This window comes from Mus caroli, chromosome 17 (genome assembly GCF_900094665.2).
Source record: "Mus caroli chromosome 17, CAROLI_EIJ_v1.1, whole genome shotgun sequence".
Taxonomy (NCBI): Eukaryota; Metazoa; Chordata; class Mammalia; order Rodentia; family Muridae; genus Mus; species Mus caroli.
The window spans coordinates 62,321,937-62,328,621 of NC_034586.1; positions in this window are offsets into that span (position 1 = coordinate 62,321,937).

The following is a 6,685-nucleotide window of genomic DNA, read 5'->3' on the forward strand; positions in this document are numbered from 1 at the left end:
GAACCAAATGAAGCAGTTACTTTTAGACCAATCAGAGGATATTAATTTTTGTAGCTACAATCATAGAATAAAAAAGCACTTTACCATTGTCAAACACATTAATCATGAACCATTTATCAGCTTTTTTATTCTGAAACTAAGAGGCTGTTTCTTCTCCCTTGAACCATGGGCAACAGCTATGCATCTTACCTAAAAAATTTCTTACTAATTGTACTTCAAGCCTTACTCTTCTGGCCTGAAACAACTCCTGAAAACAAAGGGCAACCGCCTGATTCATAACTTTAAACCCTTCCTTCTTCTATCTAAGCAGCTTCCTAAAAAGCTGCTGCCGACCCACCTGATTCCGTTTCTAGTTCCGATTAACACGCTGCTGACCCAAGCAGAACCAGCGTTGGGTTAGCACTGATTCAAGCTTAGTTCGCATCCCACCGCACCCTCAGCAACATCTTACAAAGCTGAAATTTTAAGCTAGCGCTAGCATGTGTACCTGTCCGTTGCTCCGGTGCCCAATACGAAGATCCTTTGCCTTTCTTGTGGAGCTCCACACCAGCAGCGTTTCTCTTAGCAGCCCTCTGCCATTCTTCAGGTCCCAGTTCTGGCGCCAAAATGTTGCGGCCGGCCAGCAGCTCGCAACGTGAACGGTTCGACTGAGATGGTGGTTCGACTGAGATGGCCACTCGAGCTAAGGGAGGAACTAGACGGGGAGAAAGAAGAAACGGAGCCAAGTCTCTGATCAAAGCTCAATTTTACTTGTTCAGACACTCAGTTATAAAGGAAGGGGGAGGGGACCCGATTCCTGCCAAATAACTCGGGGGTCCAGTAGCAGGGTGAACACGTGTGTGGCTCCAAGCAGCAAAGCTGCATGGTCCAGCAGTGGGCGTGGCAGAACGAATGAGCAGGAAGCTCCACCCCTGAGCAAGCAGGTTCCAGGCTGGGGGTGGGGAGACTACACACTACCATCTTCCACAGCTTAGGAGACCTCTTAGGACTTGCAGTTTCTCCAAGCCATGTACTTCTGCTCTGCTTTTCTTCTTCCTCCTCCTCTGCATCCTCTCCCTCTTCCATTTTCTCCTTCCTCTCTCCCTCACCTTCTGCTCCACCTTCCCCCTTTTATCTGCCCAATCATCAGCTCTCCTTTATTTTACAAATTAAGGTGGGAAGCAGGTTTACAAGAAATCACCTGAGTGCTGACTCATTTCCTTGTTCGAAACCACTCACAGGAGAATGGAATTAACAACAAATATAATTAGCCCTAGGGCTAGCCACATTTCCCTTCTTTTGGTCCAATTAAAATACCATTTTATCTCAGATATAATTGAACACAACTATTACTATTTTGTAATTTATAAAGTACAAGAGGCCTAAACACCCAGTCCATCATGTTTTTATTTGTTTGGTTTTTTTGGTTTTTCAAGACAGAGTTTCTTTTTTTTTTTTTTTTTTTTTTTGGTTTTTTGAGACAGGGTTTCTCTGTATAGCCCTGGCTGTCCTGGAACTCACTCTGTAGACCATGCTGGCCTTGAACTCAGAAATTCGCCTGCCTCTGCCTCCCAAGTGCTCTATCATGTTTGTTAATTAAACAGAACCTCTGTCATCTATCCTTACTTAAAAGACTTATAATTCTACATCTGGCTATGTCTTCGCTTTAGATTGAAAGCCGTCTGAAAACCATCCTCTCAAAACTGTTCCCCTCTAAATAAAAAGCCTGGGTTGGCTAGGAGACTATGTAGTTTTTCAACCCCATCAGAAATCCAAGAACAACTGATATTAACTGAAAATATATAGGAAGCCTAATACGGCTTCCAAAACTTAGTCAATCCATAGAGACTGCTGATCACCTGGACAGTCTCTTACTTCAACACGTTGGAGCATTGGTCTTCAGCCTACTGGCCAGGGCATCTGACAGACTTAGAGAAACAGGAATACTAAGGACTAGCCTACTCTGTCTCGACAGAAACAAGCTGTCCTAACCTGTAAATGTGTCCTTTCTTTGGACAGTATTATGTCTGTAGATGAATGAGGCAACTCTTGCCTAGTGGCTGTTTCACCACAACTGGTCTCAACAACAAGTGAATAAATAATATTAAACGTCACTTTCTGTGGATTTCTGATGTTTTTGATTTTTTTTTGGGGGGGGAACAGGGTTTCTCTGTATAGCCTTGGCTGTCCTGGAACTCACTTTGTAGACCTGGCAGGCCTCGAACTCAGAAATTTGCCTGCCTTTGCCTCCCAAGTGCTGGGATTAAAGGTGTGCGCCACCAAGCCCGGCTTCTGATGTTTATGAAAACCAAATATGTGAAGTAATCTAGACTGTTGTCTGTTAACTACTCTCAGCCATTTCTAATTAAAATAACTGAAAACATCCTAATGATAAACTCAGAGCCATGAATTTCCTATTTGGCCCTTAACTCACAGGCTCACACATCTCAGATCTGTTTATAATAACAGCAATAGAAGGACTGGGTCTAAGCCCTGTACTTCAAAATTTTTAGTACCAAAGACAACCTATAATAACCAACCCCAGCCCTAAAGCTTAGAGAACTGGGACGATGACTCTTCATAACTTCTTTGAGCTGAATATGGGCACTGAGATATTTTTGAAAGGAGGGGAAGGGTAGTGAAAATGGGGGAGTTGGTTAGCCTTAAGAAGGCCACACCAATGACTGTATTAATCTCTGATGTCTCTGTCCTCACTGGATCCAGATGAAAAACCAAGACATCAGGAGTTTCAGGCAGGTCAGTTCAGCATGTCTGACGATGGAACTCACCAAGGCTGTATATTCTGTAATATATAAATCTCAAAACAAAATTTTAGTATTATCAAGATAACCTTTTTTATTTGATTCTCTGGAGTCTAGTTCTCAGGGGGTCTCCCTCTATCAAATCTGATCCATATCACTCTGGAAGGTGTAAATACCTTAATCACCTTTTCCAAAAACACAAACACAAAACCTTTTCCCCAAATCAGCATTGTTGGGAGCTATTAAGACAACAAAATTTCCTGATCTCTGAATTGGGTCTCTCTCCCCCGAGAAGAAAAGGGGGTCAAAAGCAGACCACCAAGGCACTGTTCCAAGAACAACCACAGAATGTTCCAACCCTAAGTCAGCTCCAGATGTCCTGACCACACCCTGATACCACCAAGTTCCTGCTTCCCCGTATAGCTGCCAAAAGAAAAATTTCCACTGACCCACCCCTCCTGCTGAAAAGTACTTCCCCTTTTGATTGTGCATTTACGCCTTGAGCCTTTCTCAATACAGTGAGACCTTGATGCTACTCAGACTGCTTCTGTGTGTTGTTCCTTGCACAAGGTTCTCATCTCTCCCTCCCCCCATTTGGTTCTTAGGAGAAGGTCCCCTTGAGACCCTCGAATAACTGGACCTGCTGGACGGGTCAAGTGGTGCCAGACGTGGGGCACGAGGTATGACCACCCTCCGGACAATGGATTCAAGAGGTACCACGCAGACAGTGAGACAGTTCCCTGCCACTTCGCTCAAGTGTCGCAGACGTCACTTCGCAGAGAGCCTGGGCATTCTGTTGTTGTTCCATTCACCATGGGGAATGTTTTGTCCAAAGAGACAGTTTTTATTCAAGAGATGAAGGGGTCTCTTTAGGAGAGAGGGATAAGAGTTAAGAAAAAGGATTTAATAAAAAAAAATTTTGTTGTTGTTTTGTGGACGAGAGATGTCCATGGCTGGTATTGAATGGTCCTAAAATACACCCTTTAACTTGGAATAAAGTAGGCAAAGATATCAATGCTTTGATAAAACAAGGAGAAGATGTCCCTGAGTCCTTTTTTAGTTATTGGGGAATCATCAGAGACCTCCTTGAGCAGGCAGAAAAGGGCAGAGAGGGTGCTTGCCTCCTAGCCCTTACTGAAGATTTTTTAGAAAACTCCCGATCACCATCTTGCAAAAGCAAAACTGAGCCACTGGCGAATCATCAGTCTTGGCCGTCATCGATTATCGATGCCCTGGTCCCTAAGGACTCCCTGCCTTTCCCTCTTTCTCCCCAAATTACATTAGATTCTAGAAAAGGGGATACTGCTCGACCCCCTGTTAGACTAAAAAGGATTTACCCCATTTTGTATAAGGAGTTGTCAGATGAACCCCTCGATCCTGCCTCAGAGGCAGAATTGAATGAGGAAGCCTTTAAATATGAACAAGACCACTATGGTCCTGGGCCTGGTGCCTATCTTACCATCGAGCCCTTCAATTTCCACCCTCCTCCTCATTTGCCCCCCTTTCCCCCTAATCCTCAGCCTAACCCTCAGCCTGTATCGCTGGCCCCTTCGTCCATTCAGCAATTACTTCAAACTAAAAGAGAACTTCAGACTCAGATCACCAATCTTAAAGATGTTCTAGGACTTCAAAAAGAGCTACAAGACCTCAGTCTAGAGACTCAGAGTCTACAAAGAGCCCTCATGGGGAACCTTCAAGGTCCCATCTCAAAAAATCTCAAACTGGCCGCAAGGGTCCTTCTCAGAAACAAGGGAATGAAAAATTGACCCTCCCTGTCCTCACCTGATCTCGAGCCTGTCAGGCTGCTCCAGGTCATGAGGACCCCCCCACTGGCTCCTCCGATAAAGATCGGGGGAACCAGCGAGTGATGATGAGGAGGATCAAGCAAACTCTGATTCCGATGAGGGTGGCATGTCCCCAGATGAAGGGTTGGACACCAACAGCCAACCAGTCTACAAAAAGCTAAAACTGAGACATGTAAAAGATCTTCATTCAGCAGTCAAAAATTATGGGGTTAATGCCCTGTTCACAGTATCTATATTAGAAGGTTTAGCAGGAAAAGGCTACTTGATACCCAATGAATGGAATAAAGTTGTTCAGTCTGTCCTCACTAGAGGCCATTATTTAACTTGGAAGTCAGAGTTTGTGGACAGAGGAGAAAATTTGGCTGCAAATAATAGAAAGAATCCTACTAGTAAGACAACCTCCTGGACTGCTGATAAAATCTGCGGTAAAGGCAATTTCGCTGCAGACAAAAAACAATTAGGGCTCTCCCCTGGTGTCCTCGCCCAGACAGCACAGACGGCCCTGGGAGCTTGGCGCGCTGTCCCTGCTGCAGGGGCGCTGACTACGCCCCTAACCAAGATTATCCAAGGGTCCCAAAAGTCCTATGCGCAGTTCGTTGCCAGATTGCAGGAAGCAGCTGAGAGAATTTTGGGACCTGAGGAAAGTGAGCGTCTGTTAGTCCGACAACTTGCTCTTGAAAATGCCAATTCAGCATGTAGGGCTGCCCTGAGAGGTAAAACCAAGAGTTTAGATATAAATGGTATGATCAAGCTTTGTAATGAGGTAGATGTGTTTTCTCAACAAGTTTCTAAGTCTACTAACCTGGCCATTGGGGCTGCTGTAACTCCAGCTCCAAGATTGGTGCCAAGCCCCATTGGCCCGAGTTAGAAGTAGACATCTGTGTCCTCACATTGGGTGCAGATGCCTCCTGGAGCATCCCTGATTATTATATGCCTCAATTAACAGCAGTTAACACAGGTGATAAAAAGATTGATCCAGGTTGCAGCAGTGATATACATTGTGCTGCCCTGGCCTTACACACTGGAGGTATATATGTCTGTCCGGGAACTCATCGAGAGAGATCTCTAAATTATAAATGTGGCTATGAAAATGATTTTTACTGCACCTCTTGGGGCTGTGAAACCACTGGAGATATCTATTGGATCCCATCCTCCTCTTGGGATTATGTCACAGTTAAACGACTTTACCCCAATTCCAAAGTCACCTCCCCTGGAAAACAACCCCTTAATAGCTATTGTTCCCCCAATTCTTCTAGACAAGGGTGGTGCAACCCATTACAAATTGGCTTTACAACAACCACAAGAACTGCTGACTGGACCAAGAGAGGATTCTCTTGGGGGTTGCACATATATAAAGAGGGCACAGATTGGGGATTGACATTCAAGATTAAACTACAAAAGGAAATCCCCCAAAAATATAAAGCAACCCTAACCTAACCCCCAATTACATCACCCTAATTCCCCAAACAGTCCCCGACTTCCAGGTACCCACCCCCTTGTTCCTGCCCCAGGGCGTGCTACGACCCTATTTCAGCCCACTCTCCCTGCTGGGCCCCCCTCTTCCACTGATTTACTGTGGTCTATATTGAATGCTTCTGCTTTAGCCTTGGTGGATAGGACACCAAGAGATAATGCGTCAGAATTTAAAGATTGTTGGATGTGCTTTTCTGCTTCCCCACCCTTTTATGAGGGCATAGCCTTATTTGGAAATTTTATCCTGCTTTCAGATGCTAGGCAGCTTCCCTTTGAGTCAGTTCAGCTTACCTTGACAGAACTCTCTGAGATAGGAAGTTGTGTGTTGGGCCCAGGCATGCCTCCGCTGCGGCCCTTGCTAGAGATTTGCAATAACACATTTAGAGTAAATAAAAATGGGTTTTCTTATCTTCCTGCCCCAAATGATACCTTTTTGGCATGTTCCACGGGCCTTACAGGGTACATTATTATACAAGATTTTATAAATAATAGAGATTATTGTGTCTTGGTTCAACTTTTTCCAAATTTTAGTATTCATGAGTCAGATGACTTACTGAAGTTTTGGGATCGAGGTGCCTCCTTGCCATCCTGCCACAAAAGAGAGCCTATCTCGCGGTGACCCTTGTGGTCCTTCGTGGCCTGGGTGCTGCTGGGACTGGGACTGGA